The following is a 23386-nucleotide window of genomic DNA, read 5'->3' as shown; positions in this document are numbered from 1 at the left end:
GCATACCAATGGCCAAATATACGGCCATTGGAAATGTTTCCTGATGCAATATGAAAAAAAAAATTTTTTTTTTGCCGCGCAAACGGGCTGCCCTCTAAAACCCAGAATGCTAAAAATTAAAACCCACAAATGTGGATTTTATTGAAATTGTTAATGTACAATGCAAGGGAATGGCAGGCTGAAGACAACATGGCCACCGAGTAGAGGTTGCTAAGGGGGGAAGCTCAGTCTAAGAGATGTAACCAAGCATCAGTAGGCAATCCTATGTAAATGAGTGTTAGGATAGTGAATCGCAAGTTTACATAGCAAATGAGCACAGTCAGTGGAGTGTAGGAGTAGGATATGGGGAGTAACAGAGTAGAAGATAGGTGACATCACGAGGGGGGTATGTATGAAAGAAGTGAAGCTCACTGGAGCAGAGTGGCATGTGTCAGCTGTCATTTATACATCATGGAAAGAGGTGTGTCAACAGGTAGGCTAGGGAAAGCCAAGAAATGGAAGGTGTATGCCATGGATAACACCAAAGTTTCTTGCTGAACGGGTATGCGTGCGTGTGCGCACGTGTAAACCCGAGTAAGACAGAGTGCGCGCGTGTGTGAGTGTGTGCGTTTAAGCCGGAGTAAGCATGTATAAGGCTGTTTAAAGAGTTGTAAGTGCGTTTGCACTGGTGTGCGTGCGTTTTAACCTGAATAAGCAAGTTTTAGTCCGTGTAAGCATGTGTGTGCACATGTTAGCTGCTGTGCGCGTGTTTGCTCTTGTGTGTGCGGTGCTCCCCCCGCTGAGGAAACAGAAAGGAAAAAGGAAGCACAACAAATATTAGGAAGCTACCAGGGAGTACTAGCAGAGCTAGCAGGTGAAAACAATCAGAATCAGGCAATTACACAGGCAGTACACTAGCCCAGCCCAGCCTAGCACTTAAAACTCTGCAAACAACAGTCCAGTATGTTTCTCACAACAGACACTGCAGTAAGCTAATAGAAGTGAAAACTGAAAAAGCTTTGCTGAGACAAAGAAATGTTAGGGGCTGCCATTGCTGTTATAAGGCGACATATGCAAAATGCTGAGGGTGGTGACAATGGAAATGCTGCTGGACAACCCACAGTGAGGAGACGGAGAAGAGTGTACAGGCCCAGGGTAACCTACAAGGGACTACATGAGCTTGAGATAGTGGAGCGCTATAGAGTGGTTAGAGACCTCCTGCAGCAAATTGTTGAGCTGTGCAGGCCACGCCTCACACACAGAACCAACAGAGGGGAACCCATCCCAGTGGAAACCAAGGTATGTGTTGGCCTAAGAATATTAGCAACAGGTACCTTCCAGAGACCAACTGGTAATATGATGGGGATATCACAGGCATCAGCAACCAGGGTACTACACCAGTTCCCGGATGCCTTGTCAACACATGTATATTTCCCCAATTCCCGTGAGGTATTGGCCAGCAATATGCGTCTCTTCCAGCAAATAGTGGAATACCCTGAGGAAGTGGGTGCAATAGACTGCACGCACATATGCATCAAAGCACCAGCCAGCGAGCGGGGTAGGGTCTACTTCAACTGCAAGGGCTTCCCCTACATCAACTGCCAGGTCATGTGTGATGCCCAGGGCATAATACTGAATGTGTGTGCAGGCTGGCCTGGAAGCTACCATGATTTCCATATCTGGCATCTCATGCAGCTGTACCAGATATTTGCCAATGGGGATATCCCACATGGTCACCTAGTGGGGGATGCTGGCTATGCACTGGAGCTGTGGCTGATGACACCCATTAGAAACGCACACACATCTGAACAGGAATGCCATAATGAGGCACAAACACAAACACGTAATGTAATAGAGCATGTGTTTGGGCTGTTCAAGTCATGGTTCCAGTGCATGGACATATCTGGTGGAGCCTTGCAGTACTCACCAACTACATGTACCCAAATTGTCATGGTATGTGCTATGCTACATAATATGATCCTGCGAAAACAGCTGCAGCAGGACCAGCATAGGCCTGGGCCAAACAGCCCCCCACCATTGCCAAGGCCATCACAGGCAGGGCGTGACTCGGAGGAGGAACAACCTGAGCCTGCCCCAGTAGGCAGAAGGAGGCGTGCCCAGTATGCTTTGGCCTTGGCAAAGAGGCAATGCATAGCACATACACTGGCTCAGTAGGAACTCTGGAAATGATACCTCTCTCCAACTCGCACATATAGTAAAAGGGATGCCTAAGTTGACACTACCTGCTTTCAAACATGTACAGGGAGTGTAGTATGTGCATACAACATAGGCAGCCCTGCAGCACCACCTAAGGCATGATTGCCATGTGTTAAGCAATATAAAGCAGTGCTAAACAGCATTTACCACCATGTAGTATATGCAAACAAAATCGCACACACCAACTAGCACAACTGTGGTCAGTGTTCAGTAATATTGGGCAACGTCCAGCAATGTTGATGAATATTGAGCAATGTCGGACAAGCCTGGTCTAAGTAGGGCATAGCTGAACAAAAGCCAACATGCTAATATTTGCTTAACGGGCACTTAAGCAGTCTGGTCTGCTCAGTATGAAAATATAAAGCAGTGATGGGCCTAGAACCCAGGATACTGTGCACTATAGCCAAAGTACTGAACCACTAAACCATAACAGTATTGCAGTGGTCAGCCTGTATGAAGGAATGTTGATAAGTCTATACAAAGTATTTCATGGAAACCTTGCAGGCACAGCATAATCCTTGTCGAGTTATGACACAAAGGTGAGTCCTGCAGTGAGAACAGAACCTGATTTCCAACACACACAGTATAAATGTTAATATCGGTCATGTTTGCACACATCAGCCAATGTAGTGGACCTCAGATAGCAACATACTGAAAGCTCACACTGGGCATGCTCATACACTTGAATAAATGAGACAAATGTCAGGCAGCAAAACACGGAATGGCAGAACTGGGCATGCTCACACACTTAGGCCATGTCTGGGTACAGCAGTGGGCCACACATATCTGGCAGTTGCATGTGTTAACCCAGGCACCTGTCACTATACAGCAATCTGCCCTATGCACACAGTCATATGACAACAGACACATCTATAATATAGTGGAACCTTGTCATAATCAAATATGTTCTGCAGATACTGAAGTTGTTCATAGAAACTGGTAAAGCAAAGATGATAAAGACCTGCAAACAGTATCAGCAATAAACATTGTGCATCTTGAACATTAGCATAGGTTCAGAGGTCGATACTAGGCTATCTGCCCTAGGGCATGTACAAGCCTAGCCAGAGTATGTTTGGCATTCACAGCCCTGTCAGATTACTACACTGTGTGTGTGAATAGTAGGTCACACAAGATAGCCCATGTACATTTAGGCTAGTGTGCCTCTGTCTAGCAGGGACACAGAAGATATCCCAGGGGTAAACAGACAATCACCCATACAGTCATCAAGATGTCTCCAGTAGGTGGTCAGTGGGTGGCTCTGCCTATGTGAAACTGGGATTACATTCTGGAGTGAGTGGAGCCTCTGGGATAAGAATCTGTCCCACCACAATGTCCTATTAACATCTGTGCTGAGGTATACGTCCTTGGAGTGTGTAGCTTCAAGGGAGTCGGATATCCTGAGGTGGAGCATGTCCAGTAATTCTGGGTTGGGTATATCTGTAAACAACAGGCACACATCATATCCGTGTAGGTGGTAAGTGACTGAGTAAACTGGAGTTACTGCATCTGAACTGTGCAGGGCATCTGTGTGAGTCCCTAGATCTGCTTGGTGAGAAACTTCTGTGGCCAGTACAGTTGCTGCAGGTGTCGGGTAAGGTACACCCCAAATGTGGCATTGTAACCAAGCATGGATGTGATGAGTATAGGGGCACAATGACCTCACTCGATCTAGATGTGAAACCATATGGGATAAGGTGGCCCACATAGAAGGTGTGTCCAACCATTCTGGCAACGTGAATGTCAAAGGCGACAGTACGAACAAGTCATGTCCCCAAACCCCTAACAACTTCTACTGTATGTAATGGAGTACTACCTATGTGGTAATGTGTGGGCATGTTGTTATTCCCAAAAGGGGATGACTGTGCAACTAATGGCATTTAGCTGTAGGCCATGGCTCAGGCACCAATCATCCATCTCTGTGAGACCCTGTTTGAGTATGCATGTGGCAGCTGGAGAGTTGATCAAGGAACCCAGTTTGCAGTCAAGTGCAAACATGTTCAGCCATATTCTCCCTGTGGTAGCCTGTACGTCAGACAAATATATACTGAACAAGAGAGGTCCCAGAACCGAGCCGTGTGGGATGCCAAGTGTAACTGGTGTATAGTCAAACATGGCACCTGCAATTCTGACCATGTGGGTGCTATCCCTGATCCAGATATCAATCCATAGTGTGAGATATGTGTCCATATCGACACTGGTGAGCCTATGCATAATTCCCAGTGGGTTATTGTGCTGAAGGGTTTTGCAGGGTTCAGGTAGGCTGTGTGGACAGCCGTCCCTATGTCGATGGACCTGTTAGGCATTTAAAGAATACAAAGAGGTTCAAGAGGCAAGATCTGCCCACAACAACATTGAAATATGTAGGACACAGTGTTTGTAGGTTCCCGATGTCTATGTGTATGAGTCCCATGACAATACGTTCCATAGCTTTGCAGAACAGGCTACTTAGGCTTATAGGACAATATTGTCTGTGGTCCGTTGTGGCACCAACTGTGTGGAGCGGGACCACTCTCACTGTACGCCATTCCTTGGGTACATATCCTGTGGTAACTCCGATATTGAACAGTGATGTAATGTGAGGGTTGCGTCTGTCATGATGCTCGTGTAAGATGCAGGCTGGGACACCGTCTGGTCACATTGATACTGTGATGTACACTTTGGGGAGGGCAGCACTCACCTGTTACTGTGTGATGTCAGGGAGGTTATACTCTGTTGGGATGGACAGTTGCTCCTTAGGGGGGATGGGTGGGAGACATCTGCACTGAACCTGTTTGCCAGGATGTTGGCAATGCCAGTGGGTTCAGAGTAGGTTTAGTCAGTATGCAGTAACTCACAGCATATCAGTGAGTGTCCACCCAGGTTCCTGACATAACTGAAGAAGGCCGTGTGATAGTCCTATGTGTCTGTTGCAATTGTCTGGTAGAAGCGGCCCTTAGAAAAGTTCATGAGTGATCGTAGCTGTCTGCTAGTACAGATCACAGATGCCTTCCCAGTCTGGGATTGTGCTCTATCATGTAGTAGCTTCCTCCTGATGTTGTACAGCTTATTAATGCCTGGGGTCTACCACACAGGTCCCTGGGGTCTACCACACAGGTCACCTCCCATTGGAAGTAGTGAGTCCTGTTGTTATTTGGGATAGCACAATCCATGCAGTCCGCTAGGTGTCCATAGAATGTGTATGTGAAGGATGCAGCAGTGTGAGCCGTATTTGCCACTGTCTCAGGGTCTCTGAAGGATACCACCTTGCTTCGGTGACATGAGATGTTGGCTCATGAGAAGTTCACCAAGATTACCCAGGATGGGTGTGTGGAGGGTGTATGTATGTCCAGTGAGATACATGTATGTTCTGACCTTACCAATGAGGGGTATATCGCTGGTGTGGAACATAGATTCCCCATGGTGGTGATGATCAGGTCCAACATGTATTCCCCCTTGTGGCTGTGCTGACTGGTTGTGCCATAGCATATGAGTCTACAAATTGTAGCGACTGTTGGGTGAAGGTGTCGGGGCTTGAGTAGTTTCCCCAGTCAATATTTGTGGATATGAAGACACAATATAATGGTGTCTGTGAAGACCTTCATATTCTCCATAGTTCCCATGAAAGCCGAGAGTGGTCCCTGAGTTTGGGAGTGTGTTCTGTAGCAGACAACAAAGTGAAAGGCAGTATTGCACAATGGTAGTTGTATATGTATGGTCTGTGATGCTTTGTGCAGTGCTACTAATCTGGAGGTGTGTGTATCTGTGATGTATATGGATACTCCCCCTAGTTGTGTTGTCTGTTCCAAGTCTTGTTGTCAGACAGCATGGTATGAAACATAACCTGGTAGTGCTGGTGTGCATAAGTGAGCCTGAACCAGGTGTCTGTCAGTGCACAGATATCGCTATCCACCATACTGAGGAGAGTCCTCAGTGGCCGCAATATGAGGTTAACACGACTGTTGTTGAGCAGCATTACCCTTAGTTTCATTTAACCTATAATGTCTATGGAAGTGTGTTTGTCTTCTGAGCCCTGCTTAAAAAAGGCACTATGGTGGTAGCAAGAGCCTAAGCCAGCATTCCAAAGTCCAAGGGTGACAGGTGCAAAATGTCTATAGTGAAGCTACGTGGCATGTTGAGCATGTCACCATAGGCTGACAGACACTGTATCGCCTATGAATTAAACAAATTTGTTAGGCAACTGTTAAATGTGATATGTGTGTCCGTATACTGTGACATCGTACTTGGTGGGTGTAAGATGCTAGACAAGGTCAGGGTCATACTGGCCTGGGCTACATGATCAGAGTGTTCCTCCATGTATCATGTCATGTGGTCCAGGGATTAACGTCTGAGGTTATACACACCAGCATGGACAATGATGGTGCCAGTCCTGTACTTGCTTTGGAATGACCTGACTGCCTGTGTTATGCGGCAGATCCTGGCACCCAACAGACAGCCCAAAGTGACGATTCCCTTGTTAGGGCTGGTGAGTGGTACGTCACTGTGTCTGAAAATAAGTGTCGCCCATTACAAGTGTATTAGGTGTGTTGTTTATCCCAAAGAGCAGTGACTGTGTGGCACACTGACATTGTGAACTATGTGATATGTGGGTATTGTAGTGGGGTAGCAGGTGTGTGTGTGTGTGTGTGTGTGTGTGTCTGCTTTGGAGGTCTCTGCTGCTTAGGTAAAGTACATTTACAGCATCCGAGTATGTCTATGTGTGATAATGTGGGTTGAGTGCTGTTGCTAGAGGATATGTGAGACTGATATGTGGTGTGTGTAGTTACCTTCACCACCTGATAGACTGTGCCAGTCATGGGTCGAGAGAGTTCAGCACCCTATATGTCTATATAGGTGCATCTCACACATATATCTGAGTTTGTCGGGAGGAGGAGAGGGTTGTCTGTGTACATGAGACAGATGTGACATTGTGTCACTATCACAATATCCACCAGCTGGACTGAAGAGTACACATGAAACTGACCCCTGGACATGCCAGGATATTATCATGACATACTCTGTAGCCTGATCACAAAGGATCAGTAGGGTGTTAAGCGTGTAAAAGAGTATAACAGGGATTAGTGCTTATGGTCGTTGGTTTTTTGTAAAGAGTAGCTGAGAAGGAGTCCAGACTGAATCATGACACCTCCTTCAGCTATGTCATAAATAGCAATGTACACCCATATATGCCCTGAGTCAGGGCCAACTGTACCTGAGTGACAATGCCAACATCATGACAGACAGGCCCATATGTACATACCCATCTCCCACTGACAATAGTCCACATCATCATACCAGGAGATATCACATGTAGAATGGATGAGCAGATACCCCCACTGCCAAAAGCATGGCAGCAAGTGGAATACATTGATTCCCAATATGTGTCATGCATAAACTACAGAACAAACAGATCATGCACCTGAATAGTCAGCTGAGCCTCACCCCCTACACAGGATGTGGAACTGCTGAATGTGTCACAGCTACATATGGCACTCCCCACAAGTGTTGGTGCACAACACACCATAGGAAGTCAAGTCCAGTATGCCTATGAAGTCTGATGTGCAAGGTCATGGAGTCCATCATGGTTGCAGTCATAAACAGAGCTATTGGAAGCTGACATACACACAACCCTACCAACTGTGGTATGTTTATGTGCGGATCATGGTTCCCAAACATGCTAGACTGCTTGCAAGGCAGCCACCCAGGACATACATTAATGAACAGATCTACACGTGTCACATAGACTTTGAATAGCCCTTTATCAACATCCCAGACACATGTAATATCCACAAAACCAACAAGCTGTGCATAAATATGTGTTGACATATGACGGAATGTCAATGTGTCCACAGATAGATCACACAAGGTAAGGATTCTGAGGTGTTGTGCAAGCTGTTGACACCTGCTGACCCACATGGACCATTCCTGGAATGGCATAAAACAAAGCGTACACACATCACCATGTCCAGTCTGATGATGTCACCATCCTACAAATACAGCCGGAGAAGGGAAACCAGCCAGTAAAGCAAATCGCTCGCTGTGTTAATGCGTCTCTCTCTCTCTAGTATCATAACATAGTTAGGTAGGGGTTTGAATCCTGCAAACAGTGAGTGTGTGTGTGTGTGGGGGGGTTGTGTATGTGTGCACTTTCCTTTGAGAGGTGTCCCCTTTTTGGAGGCTGGGAAAACTCACTAAAAGAGGTACATTCCTCTTTGGAAAGACTGATGATGTCACCATCCTACAAATACAGCCGGAGAAGGGAAACCAGCCAGTAAAGCAAATAGCGCGCTGTTTTAATGCGTCTCTCTCTAGTATCATAACATAGTTAGGTAGGGGTTTGAATCCTGCAAGCAGTGAGTGTGGGGGTGTGTGTATTTGTGCAGTTTCCTTTGAGTGGTGTCCCCTTTTTGGAGACTGGGAAAACTCACTAAAAGAGGAACATTCCTCTTTGGAAAGACTGATGATGTCACCATCCTACAAATTTAGCCGGAGAAGGGAAACCCACCAGTAAAGCATATAGCGCGCCGTGGTAATGCATCTCTCTCTAGTATCATGACATAGTTAGGTAGGGGTTTGAATCCTGCAAACAGTGAGTGTGTGTGTGGGGAGATGTGTGTATGTGTGCAGTTTTCTTTGAGAGGTGTCCCCTTTTTGGAGACTGGGGAAACTCACTAAAAGAGGTACATTCCTCTTTGGAAAGACTGATGATGTCACCATCCTACAAATACAGCCGGAGAAGGGAACCCAGCCAATAAAGCAAATAGCGCACCATGTTAATGCATCTCTCTTGAGTATCTTAACATAGTTAGGTAGGGGTTTGAATCCTGTAAATGCTGTGTGTGTGTCAATGCAGTGTGGGTTTTGCTTTTACTATGGTATGACATAGTATGATTACAACAGTAAGTGCATTGCACACATCAGGTATCTGCGTGGCAAATATATATGTGCACATGTCCCCTCAATCAGTACATAGGTGTGAAGCCTGCATACTACATGAAGACATTTGTTTCCATTGACAGGTTCTGCCATTGCTTCTCAGATCGTAAGTCACATATGTATGTATGTGACAAGACCGTCCACTGTCGTGTTCTGTGGCACACACACCCATGACAGTTACTTAAGAGTAGTGTGAGTGAGGGTATATGCCTGGGGTATATGTCAGACATGGTCATACACAGCAAAGTCTGCCAAGAATGGACAGTCTTTATAGGTGTACGACTGCCTTGTGGATATGCATTCAGGCCTCTAATGTCTTATGTGATACACCTTGGGACTCCACAATACCAATGGATATGTGGAAAACAAGGGACACATGACATAACATGGGTCTGTATGTACACAATGGTACCCAACATACATGTTGAGGGCTACCACCTGCGTGGTACTGACGGGATAGTATGTATAGTACATGAGGATGACTATGCCATAGTCGGCTTACTGCTATACAGCATGTATCAGACAACAGGTATCTGTCTGTATGATACCCTTGTGTAGGATATGCGTCCCATCCAGGGAATGCATTGTAGGCCAATCCATGCATTTCCAGATTTGGATGGGCTATATGACAAACAGGTGTGGTCACAGTAATGGGTGGCGGTCATTACCACTGGTTAGTGTTATAGTGTAGCACCGGAAGGATCCAGTTGATACTGGGTTCCCTACTACTGTGTGTCATTTGTCAGGACATAATACAATGATTGCTTATAGTCATGCTGTTGAGGTTGTTTATACTACCAGACCGCAAATCATTGACAGATATTAACGGTATCACCCACAGCATAGTGTCAACCCATGTCATACACACGTCTACCCATGTTAGTACATAACTGTAGTAGAATGCATACTGGCCATTGAAAGATGCTATGAGATGTTAACAATGTGTACGACAGGGTATGCCACATGTCCCATGTGTCCACTATGCACGTACATCCAGACAGTGCGCACCCACCATGTTCACAGATGTACACTTGCTAATCTGTTCTGCACACATCACACAGGTACTGTCCACTCACTAACACATGCTGGCAACACATTACACTTCAGCCAAGTGGCACATGGGTGGATAATACATACTCAGACCTAACAGTGGTGTAAACAATGCTACATTGACAATCATAACTTTGATACATAATGTCTGCTCAGATATACCTACAAGGATGTAGTTACACTTCCTTGTTGACAACTTGCTAATATTGCTACACTGCTATAGTGTCACCCTGTGCATCAGCACCATGTTAGCCTGTCCCTCCATCAATAATATAGATGACAGGAGGAGGCACAGGTATCATCATATGCACAGGGCGTTTTGTTGTTTGCCAGAGCCTGACATTGACCCAACCAATCGACATGTGTGTGTGTGTGTGTGTGTGTGTGTGTGTGTGTGTGTGTGTGTGTGTGTGTGTGTGTGTGTGTGTGTGTGTGTGTGTGTGTGTGTGTGTGTGTGTGTGTGTGTGGGACAACAGTACAGCATGGGCCAATGTTGATGTAATGTGTGTGTGTATGTGTGAGCCCTAGTTGTTTGCTTAATGTGTGTGTATCTGCATGCACACAGCTCTACCATGTGGCTGCCATATACGGTAGTTTGTGGGACAGCCACAGACTGTACCTGCTAGGCTGTACAGATCACTGTCTCCGGCCATGGACACAGTACCTGTGCCTGGCAGGGGTGCTACGGACAGTATCGGGTACCAACCCTGACTAGGTACTGTCATCAGAGGCAGAGGTATGACGACTGGACCCATGTCCCTGCTGGGACTAGCCAGAGCCATGTGCACATGGTCTACTGGGATGGCCAATGGACAGGCCAGCCCCAACATTGCTGGGGCTGGTACTGCCACTACGGGAGCAGCTGTGAACTGTAGCCATCCGTGACCACTGCCAGCTGTTGCTGTTGCTGGCATGCATCCGCGTCGACGTTGCAACTGTCCCACACGGTCCTGGCTCAAGGAAGACATGTTGTGGAGGGCATCTATTGTCTCCCCCCAACATCTATCAACAACCTCGGTCTAAGTCTGGATGGCACCGGCAAGGTCACGGATGCTGTCATTGATAGCGGTGTAATGTGCCCTCTGCGCCCTAAGTCCCTGCCTGGTGTACCGTTCCATACATGCCTGAGCCTGCATTACAGCCCAGAACATACTGGTTGTCATAAGACCTGTGAGGGCATGCCTGCCAGAGGCAATATGACCAGTGGTGCTCCCCCGAGAACCCCTGGACCTCCGCCTATGTGGTACCATTCCAGGTCTATGGCTATGGCTGCTGTGAGGGGATGCAAGTGCCATGGGTACCACACTCTCCTGGTCAATGCCAACTGTATGCTGTCCCTCGCCTATGGCCATTGGTGGTGAGGGATGTATTGACAGTATGAGTGTGCGCATAGATGAGGTTGAACGCTGTGTACTGCCGAATGGTGGGCCAATGACAGACCCTGTCAAATCTCCCTGTGCCACAATACATGTGTAAACCCATATGTCACAAGATGGGTTGCAAACTGGCTTAAGGACAGAACCCACAGGGTTAGAGTTGCTGGCGCTGTGTCAGACTCCAAGCCGGTCACAAGTGGTGTCCCACAGGGCTCAGCCCTTGGCCCCCTATTGTTTGGCATCTACTTCTCAGAAGTACAGGCCAACATGGGAGGACTTTGGCTGACAAAGTTTGCAGACGACTGCAAACTGGGCACCATAGTGGAAAGTGCATCGACATGGATATCCTTCAGAAGGGACTCACTGAAACAGATAGCTGGTGCCAGAGCCATGGCCTGAAGTTAAACGCCAAAAATGTATAGTCATACCCTTCGGGAAAAACAAGGTAACCCCAAGCTACCATATAGGTGGCAATCCACTAAGCACAGAAGAGGTTATCTGAGACCTGGGGACCCAGGTGACAGTGGCCTTTCTTTGACACTCACATTGCTAAAGTGGTTAGAAAGACCTTCTACATTGCCCACCTGATCATGAAGGATTCACATCCAGATCTAGTGAGGTCATTGTTCCCTGTACTCTTCACTTATCAGACCAATGATCGAGTACAATGCCCCATTCGGGATGTATCTCACCGACATCTGCAGCAATTGGAGAGACCCCAAAGTTCCTCACCAAAAGGATAAGGACTCCAAAATCTGTCATATGCTGCCAGATTGAATAAACTCCAGCTCTATTCAGTCATACCGCCTGTTCAGAGGTGACATGTGCCTGACATACAAGGCCATGTCCAACCCGAATTAATGGACATGCTCCACCTCAAAAAATCCAAATCCACCAAAACCACTAGAGCAAGCGACTTAAACCTTAGCACGGATATAAATAGGACGTGCTGGAGGGATAGATTTATCACTCAGAGACTCCCTATGCTGTGGAATAAAATCCCGGTCCATGTGAGGCAGAGCACCTCGCTGACTCTGTTCAAGAGAAATCTAGACCTGTGGATGGGAGATCGTAGGTTACCGGAATCATCTCTTTGTCACTGCTGGACAGAGGCACAACAAACTAATGGGCACAGTATTTTTTCATATAAGGGGTGGCGTAAGCCACAATAATTTGGGCTAGGCTTATAAATGCCTTAGGGCAGATAGCCTAGTATAAACCTATGAACCTATGAACCTATAATCATCACCACTATTCGTGGCAGTGGCTTCCGGTTACCTGCTGGTTTCGCCTACCCCTAACTCAGCACCTGTGAGAGGAAGACAGGAAACACACTTTACGGTCTGCACATGCACACATGGACACATGCACACATGCACACATGAACACATGAACACATGCACACATGCACACAGGAACACATGCACACATGCACACATGAACACATGCACACATGCACACATGCACACATGCACGCAGGAACACATGCACACTCCTCACTACAGCAGATACACACACACAACAGCAATCCAAAACATACTCAATAGTGGTTGAAGGTGGGTGACAGTATCACAAGGCAAACAGTCATGTCACACGTGTCAGCATGCAGAATATGTGTTGATCAAGTCCATGCAGTGTGAGTGTAGACAGCCATAGTTAATGACAGTGTACATGGCTGTGGTGCATGTGTGCACATGTTCAGTGATTGCCTACACCCTGGAACACAATGTGTACAAGGACACGCCATTTCTGTGCAAGCATTATAAGCTCTGCAATGTCCTGTGCACCATCACTCACAGGTATACATACCATGGCTGCATGTGCTATCTATGTGTCACATGGATTTCCATGTCTAAATGCAGTGTCTGTGTCTGTAGCAGATAATTGTGGACACAGGTGTAGCACATGCATGCTATGTACACACACGGGAAGAGTGGTGCATGTATACGTGATGGTATACCAATCCTGGACATGGCCATTGTACAGTGGTTATGGTGAGTGTGGGTCATATTCCAGATATGCCAGTGCCAGCCATGACATTGCATGGTACATGACTGCAACATTCAACATCACACATACCCAATGTGTGTCATGTGACCTATATAACCAAAATCATTCCAAGACAAATATGTGTCACTTTGTACAGAATGCGACTGCTATGCATATTGTGTATAGTTGTATATGTTTGCACACACACAACATGCTATGCATAATGTGTATAGGTGCATATGTGTGCATACACACAACATGGAGGTGCAAAGCAATGACAGCTATGTGTACTACTGCGGTCACTGTAACTGTATGGGGTGTAGTACCATTAGCCATCATCATCATGCATCATGTGGTCACTCAAGGCCACTAAAGTATGCTAGACCACCACCTAGCATGCTGTACCTGAACCGCAGTGCCGTGGCTAAGTTCACAATTACACAGCCATGTTGCACAAGGGTGTGTGAGGTGCACAATAGGGAGCATTGCCTAACATGACTCTGTGTTATGTGTTGAAGAGTGTTGCACAGCCCCATGCTAGGCCCCTACCCCTCAGGTATATTATGTGTGGTGTGTGGATGACATGTGGGATACTGAAGTGTGACCTGGCAGCGGGTGTCCGGTTACACTATGTGTAGCATGTTGAGGTGTACTGCGTATGACAAACGTGTTATGATGTGTACATGTGTGTCAACTATGCCTATCCAATGTGCAGTACAGTGTTGCCACATTTGTGTCTGATGCTCTGTGCATTACATGTGATTGAGGCAGCTACTGACTTTACTGAGATGTTTAACGTCTCACAGCAAACATTCACAGCATGCCTTATGCGTAGGTGTGTTATGTGTACATGGCCTACACCTCACCTATGACATGCACATTTCAATACAAATTTTAATGTGTTAACACACTCACCATCATGTATTGTCTGCCCTGCTGTCACACCAGAGGGACCTACAAGAATATGACACAGTTTGTCAGTGGCCACAACTGTGGCATTGCTACTGTGAGTGTGCTAAACTACAGTAGAACAACAGGCATAAGTGTATGGTTACTATTCAAAATATCAGTATTGCACACAATAGGCAGCACAACTGATAAACACAGTACACATCTCACATATGCATAATCTAACAATACAGGTAACAGTAGTCTACAGCTAGGGCATGTTACCTGCACACTCCATGTCACCATGCTGGGTGGCTCCGGCCTCCACGATGACACATGTGTGATGCTGTTGCTGCTGTAGACCAGGAGCCACCACACTTAGGAGCAGTTCCTCCACTCTGGTGAGAGGGGGATGTATGGCCACCCAACCACCTGTGGCAAGCTGTTGTCTATGGATATCAGACGCACGCCGCTGGACATGTCTAATTAAATCACTGCAGTGATGGTGTACCTGCTCATATGTCCGGGTATGCATGCCTATGTCATTTACCCGACGAACAAGTTCTTGCCACAGTGCAGTATGCTCATGCTGGTGCTGGCTGGACCTGGAAAACAGCAGGGTATAGTGCTGAACCAGGCTGTGGTGGATTTCCTGTTCCTCTGCGGCTGTGTAGGAGGGATTCCTTTGATGAGCCATAAGCCTGGAAGACAAGTAAATGATATGTGTGAGCAAGTCATGTGGCACACTTAACATTATACAGTACAGATATCAGTTAACTGCCATATATAGCATCTGTTCGTCTGTTAGAGGATACACACATTCAATACCACATATCAGTGCTCAGCCCACAACTGGCTGACAGAGCCTGCCACACTCCATATAACAAACCAGTATACACCAGTACTTGGCACACTGTTTGGGATCCAATGCACAGCCTCACCACGGGGGTACATATCAAGCTAATGCATGAAGACATATGTCATCCATTGCAATGTATGTGAAGTACAGTTACAGCATAACCAGTAACCCACCCTAGTCGTTGATGCCATACCCCTACCTACCATATGTGCACAGTTGTTAATATAGCTGGCATACTGCTGTAACAGAGTATACATGTTGCTAGGTACACAAGCAAACCCTGCAACACACATGTGATTGCGGACATGGTACAGGCATCATTACACACACATCAGGCATTCATACAACACACAAATGTATGCTGATACAGATGAGCATTTCCTGTGTACCTTACAGTACTGTGTGCCCCTACTTACAGATACCTATGCTTGAGGTATGTAATCTGTGCAGACTACAGGAAACACACAAGACAGTGTTACCATGGAATGTGAACATACATCATACTGTGCTGTTTAGGCCTACAGCTTCAGGTAGTACAACAGTTCAAATGTCTGCTGGATTCACCAGCAGTACCACTTACTGAGCATACATGTATTGCTTCAGCCTACGAAGGAACACCACAGTCGTACACAAGGAACTACGTCACAACATATGCCATCCTACTATGTCTGCATCCCAATAACTGACACATCTTTCTCTGGCCTCACACCTAGGACACAAACGACCATGACAGAAACAACCTCACACTAAACTATCACACCATTAGAAACCTTGCGCACATTCACTGTCACACTCATTCCACCTCACATAGCAGGTATTGCACTGAGTACATGTGTGTGTGCATTGTGTCATAGGTAGGTAATACGCTATTGGTGCTAGGGCCTACAACAGCCTAGCCATATGCTACCCTGGCCTTTGACACACATGTAATTCGATTTCACTTGCTCCTGTCAACCGGATACACAGAGGTGATTCCCAGGGCGTGTTACCTAGTCCCCAGACAATCATCAGGGGTATGTATGACATCTGCTACTGAGGAACCTTGTTTGTTAATGCTGGGTGATTTACTCCAGAGTATGGCATATTTGACAATAGGAGCATATCCCTCCAGCATGTGCTGTTTAGTGAGGTGGCGGGGATTAGGGACCTAGGCCGTGTAGCTTGGTGGGATTGTGAGGTGTTGACATGGTGGTTGTCTGACTGCTATGAGTGTGACATACCTCTGTATGTTCGGCAGAGGTAACCTCTGGGTGGCCGGTATGCAATGCACTGTAGCTGTGGGTATGTCAGTCAGTCTGTATAGGGTATGTGTTTGAGGGCAGTATTACTCTTTGTGAGGTATGTCTGTGGCCTTTCTACTTGCTGTAGTTGTCATGTGAGGTACATACCACATGGGGCATTGTGATGAGTACAGGGGAACACTGACCTATATTTCCGTACATGACACAATGTTTGTGATGACACGTACCATGTAGACAGATTACAAGACTAGTGTGGCACTGTGAATATCAAAGGGGAGGCTACTGTCCACTTGTGTCCCATGTTCCCTTCTGACACCTTCAGTGTTAGGCAGGCAATCACCTATCTGGTAGTTAGTGGGTAAAGTGTTTTGGAATGGGGTATGGCACTGCAGTATCAACGCTGGTGTTCAGTCCATGCCTTGGTCACCAAGCACCTGTTGCAATATGTCTGACCCCGTTGTCTCCCTCTCTCACTATACATATATATATATATATATATATATATATATATATATATATATATATATATATATATATATATATATATATATATATATATATATATATATATATATATATATATATATATATATATATATATATATATATATATATATATATATCTATATATCTGCATATATCTATATATCTATATATGTATATATGTATATATGTATATATCTATATATATGTATATATCTATATATATCCATATATGCATATATATATATATATATATATATATATATATATATATATATATATATATATACACACACATACTTGTAAACATCCATTGCTGTACATATACATGCACATATAGGCACATATACTGCCCACCTTTCATGGTGGGAATATTAATTATGAAACAGTTGTGAGACATACAATTATGTAATAATATTGCACAGTGTTGTGCAGAATGCATTTCGCTGTCCTCAGGCCATATAGCTGTAGCAGACCTCACTGGCTGTAACTCAGTCTCACAGCATTTAACCACCACATGGCATATACCTACACTGCTTGCTGTTTTCAATGCCACACACTACAACCTACATAGATATGTGCACATAGCAACCTTCAACTACATATATATGTCCAGCCTTCACTAACAGCTGCAGTATGTCCCTTGCCCTATGCACATCTGAATATACATATAGATAAGGACTGCTACCACATATGGAGGGTTCACAGTATGTAGAGTACCCTTCAGACACATCATTCGGATGCCAGCAAATACATTTCTGTTACATACCTTACCTTTGTATTTCTCACCTCTGTCTGTTGTACCTGTTGACGTTTTTTTTTTTTGGTTTGGTGTCTCCAACTGCCTCTGTTTGTTTATCTGTCTGTCTGTCTCTGTCTGTCTGTCTGTCTGTCTCTCTCACTCTCTCTCTCTCCAGTTGCTGCAATGATATGATTGCATGTGTGGACAGCAAGTACAGGCTGCTTTTGTAGGTATCTGCACATGTGCATGTGATAGCCTCTGCACCAGTTGGTGCCCACCATTTAGTAATTGCATGCAGCCTGCTGTGTGGTAATTGCAGTTCTCACTGTGATTTCAGGACACTGCTATAAAATGATAGGTTAGGTAGGTGTAGGCCTTTCAGTTTTGCAAGGTGGGGACCATGCTTGTTGCTGTGGACACTGTTGTGTCAGTCAGAAGGTTGGTATATGGTTCATATCTGAAACTCGGTTGTAGCCAGTGAAATGCATGTTGTACTGAAACCTGACTGTTGATTCTTCCAGTACACTCTTCTCAGGACAACTGGACATATTTCTGTACTGTGTATGCCTACCTACACCCTTGGTTGTAACACTGGATACATTGGTATATAGTACCTTTGGGTAGGAGTGCAGAACTGCATAGTGCATTATTTATTATCGTGCAATGTTTATCTTACTGAACATGCAGAGTTGCTGTGTACCTGTAAGTCTATGAAGGCTTGTAGTCTGTCTGAGTAGCTCCCACCTGTGGACATATCCAGATGGTAGACAGAGGGCAGCCTAGTATTCTTTGACTGTGCACCACAGCAGTGTTTTCAGCACCTGAACAATGGCATTGTCATAGGTGGTTGCTAGCAGTACATGGCTACATCCTTTGATATTTCTGTGTTGTACTTCTACATAAGGGCATGCTTGTGGGATTCATTCTACAGCTATTTGCAGAGTGTGTAACAGCAGACAAGCTGATATGCCTGTGTGTTTCTGACTCTTCCAGGCCTCAGATACTCTCATGTATATATTTGAACAGCCTCAGGGAAAAGTACATATAACTGGGATACACCTGTCATATAGTTCAGACATTTTGCAGTTCAGACTTTGGGGGATTCAGAGCATATCTATTACTATACCTTTTCTGACGTGCAAGCAGTATCTACTCTCACTTATTGACATTTGTCATTAAGTGAGATTCAACACCTTTCTGCCTACTGTTAGTACATTTCACAGGGAGTCAGAGGGGCACAGCTAACATTTGTTTACAAATCAGGGTAATCACTGTAGAGCAGTCACTGTTGGGAGGTCTGGCCTGTGACCTATGCAAATATGCCAGTGTTTATCCTGCTCTGATACTGTGTGGGGTTTGTAAGCTTTTACTGTAACCTTATTCCCTACTAGCATGGCTGATTCTCTTTTCACAGTCATGTCATGCAATTCAACAACACCTGCTGGTTAAGGCCCACAGAACAAGATTTGTGTTATGCCATTCCTATTTTCCCTTTACATTCACTCATGGTAATGCATGATATATTGCTTTCAGCACTAAGCTATTGTATATCTGCTGTGGTGTAGTGGTACTTCATACAGATTGGTGAGTCCTAGGTCCCGGGTTTGAGACTGACAAGGGTATTTTATTTTGCTGCTGAGCAGTGCAAGGGCCTTGCCATACAGAGTGACTAAGGCACTTTTAAGCAGTTGTAAGTGGGTTTGTGCGGGTTTGCGCAATGCTTAGCTAAGCGCACACAAGCTCACACCCGTGCACCCCCGCTAACTACTGCTTAAAAGTGGTTACTCCCACCAACACCCGCGCTAATTTCTTTTAAAGAAAAGAAAATGGGGAGATAGGAAAGTGGTGAAAAAGGGAGCACAAAGGGAAAGACAGTAGGGAAACCAGCTCGGGATGTGCAGGATGGGTGTAGGGAAGGTCCATAGCTGCCCATTTCTTTACCAGCAACAGCTGTGCATATGTTTGAAATTTGGTGTGAAATATGAAACCTTCCACCCCTGTGAGAGGGGTGAGGACAACAAAATATGTTGTACTGCCAATTAGAATTATCATAGGTCTGAAGAAGCCTTTTTATGTGAAAGCGCTTACCTCTTTTATTAAACGTTTTTATAGCTATTTCAGCTACTGCTGCTGTGTTCGCTCTGTCAGTTTTTCATGGATGTGGTTTAATTAGAATTATCAGTTTACATGTGCAGCGGACATGTGTGTGAATTGGGCAGCTATGTATGGGGTGTAATTTTTTTGTGGGAACAGATTGCCCTTTTTTTTAATTTTTTTTTCAGGTGAGAGTGGAATGTGAGGTAGAGGATGTAGGTATATTTGGGGAGGTAGGTTGGGGAGGTAAACAGACAAGACAAACAAGACGCATACAGGGGCTGAGTTTAACACATGGGATGGGTGAACACAATTGATGGGGAAGGTTGTTTGGAAATCGTAAGCCAATGAGCCCACAGATGGTAACAGTGGAACTGAGATCCCCACCCATGGGCAGTCACCACTGCACCTTCACAGCCCTGAGGGTGGTTGTGCTGGGGGCTGAGTAGGACGGGCAGGCTCACCTGAGAGATGCGCCACTCTTGCCTCACGCTGGCATAGGGGATCAGTGACTGAACGCTGGATCTCCTGACGCACCACACCCCGGACTCTTTTGAAGGGTGACAGGTGGCCCTTCTCCACCCACGCTTGCATGGGGGGATGAGCCCCATCCCCTGCAGTGCTTCCACCTGAAGGTGGCACAGGACCAACAGAAGAGGGGAGCCCCGGCTGGGCACTGGAGCTGCTGGTGCCAGGTGCACTTGCCAACTGAGGAGGGACATGTGGGTCCGCTGGGACTGGCCTTCCCATACGTTCTGTGATTAGGTGTGTTTAATTACAACATAAACAATAGCACTCCAGATTAGTTGTAACAGCATGCAGTAATATTCCCATTAACCCAACACACCAAGGTTCCAACAGTTGAACAGCAAGCATAACACATGCATATATTGAACGACAGTGGATATTCCAACAGCATGCAGGGATGTTTGGTAGCAACAGGCCACCATGAACATGGTGTTTGAACAGGGCTCATGCATCAACATCATTGCAAATATTTATAAAACAATAGGACATATGTCCCAACAAATATTTAAGGTTACACATACCCATTGAGGTGTGGAATTGCATGGTTTATGCACATACGGTAGGGTGTAGAAAAAACCTTGGTTAACATCTTATAATGACCTTTTAGTCTACACTACATTCCCAGTGACTGCAAGTGTATATCCCCTACCTGTATTATTACACTTGCCACCATATATTAGGTTGTGTCATGGGTTTGGCTAGTTCAATATATGCCTGACCTATATCTGACATACTAATTGTCCAGGATGCAGATGTTACTGCTACATATTTCTTGTTTGCATTTATATTTCTTTATCTACATATCTGGGATGTTTTCACATGACATTTTCACCTCGATTTGTACAGAACCCTGCATTTCTTGACATACACTCACATTTCTGGTGAAAAATTACATGATACACGTGTGCCAGGTTTACTTATTCATGCCAGCCAGTGACTGACTATTGTGGACTGTATATATGTTTCACAGCTACTAGCACTTCCATCAACCACTTTATATGGGACTGCATAACTCTGGGTTGCCGGCACATTTTCAAACAGTACTGTTTGTATAATGCAAGGGTACAACAACATTTCAGACTCTGTGACACAGACACACTCTGGGTTTTAGACCTTTATTAATGACATTGCACACTTTTCCACAGTCTCACTCCTTTATTTGTTTTAACAGTGTTTATGGCAGACATGTTCAAGACATATTATACCTTTACGAATAGGTTACAACAATCTTTTTTCAGGCTCACTCACTTATGTTATATGACAGTGCCTGCAGGGATATTATTCTAGACATATGTTACCTTTCTTAATGGGTTACTACACTCTTTTTCTGCCTCTCTGACGTTTTTATCTGACAGTACATGCAGAGGACTTATTCAGGCAATTCTATGGCTGTTTTATTGGACTACAACACTTTCTTTCATGCTCCCTTCCATATTTTATATAACAATACATGCAGAATAATCACTAACCTGCCTGGTGGTGCAGCCTTAGCAGCCTATCAGCATAGGCTTGCTGATTTGCAGCACAGTCACTTGCAGCTGTAAAGTAAATGAAGGGATATTGAGACATACCTATCCATTATACATACTCCATTATCAATTCTTACACACTGCATTCTATGGCTACATACTCAGTTGTGGGGCATTCTGCATCCCACGGGCCTCCTGTATCCACTGGTTCAGGCGGTCCTGCTTTCGTCTCTTCAGGTCTGCATGGTGGTGATGGACCTGCTCGCCAGTCCGAGGAATGCCTGTGGCACTGGTGAGGTCACGAGCTAACCGGTTCCAAGCCTCTGCCTTGTACTCTGTCCCTTGGAACTGGCCCTGCAGGAGTCTTGTCTCATGATGGTGGACAAGGAGCCAAACCATGTATTTGGACTCCTCGATGCCCCAACGTTGCGCTCAGAAGCGTGAACCCTCTCCTGCACCTGCCATTCTGACTGCAAATGTGAGCTATAATCAGTCATGGTGAGTATTCCCGCCTATGGGGCTTAAATATGCTGCATTTCCCGCACTTTTTTGTGATTGGCCTTTTTGTAAAATTCTCGGCTGACTGCAGACCTGCTTAGTAATGGTTAAACTACCATTTGTAAGTTTATGAATGTTAATAGTGGCTATTTCCCATATGATGTCATGGCTTAGTGGTTCTGTACTTTGGTTATGATGCAAAGGGTCCTGGGTTCAAACCTTGTCACTCTTTTATTTTAATACTGTCTAGACAGGCTAGGGGGTGTGGCTGCATTTAAGCAACTTAGCTCTACGTTGCTCCCCTGTACCCTATGGTGCCCTGGTTGGCGCGGCACGCACATCCGCGCAAACACATTACGCTGGGTAAAGCGCTTTTAAACTTTGGGCAACTCTATTGCACTGGGTAAAGTGCTATTACACTATGGTCAACTCTGTTTAGCTGGGTGAAGCACTATTAACCTATGGGCAACTCTGTTTAACTGGGTAAAGCGCTATTAAACTGTGGGTACCTCTGTTTAGATGGGTAAAGCGCTATTAAACTGTGGGCACCTCTGTTTAGCTGTGTAAAATGTTGCTTAACAGCAGGCTATTATATATCTGGGTTCTTTAAAAATATATATTTTGTTCACTGATACATTGGCCATGTCACTGCTTTTAATAAAATTTTAATCATATATGTCTGGTATTATTTCAAATACTGCTTTAAAACATAAATAAGAAGGGGAGTGGTGGGACTCGAACCGTGAATGCCTTCTCTTTGTGCATACGCTCTACCATTATGCGATTGCTATTTGGATTAATTTGCATAAGTAGTTCTTATATGCTCTTCAATGTCACAATTGCTAACTGTGGTTAAGCAATGGGCACACCCGGGCAAACAAGCGCAAATACGGGCATCTATATCATGGATTTAAAAAAATAAATGTAATATTTTACGTTTTATAACTGTGATGGGGGTTTACAGTGTCAGGGAGTGTGGTGTTGGGTGCAAGTCCATTTGAGCAAACTCGCTCTTGTCTGTTGACATTATGCTTTTTAAAACCTTGCAGGGGCATGGACTT

Source organism: Protopterus annectens, chromosome 6.part0 (assembly GCF_019279795.1).
Source record: "Protopterus annectens isolate FY-2018-M chromosome 6.part0, PAN1.0, whole genome shotgun sequence".
Classification (NCBI taxonomy): domain Eukaryota; kingdom Metazoa; phylum Chordata; order Ceratodontiformes; family Protopteridae; genus Protopterus; species Protopterus annectens.
Note: the sequence above shows the minus strand (reverse complement) of the source record.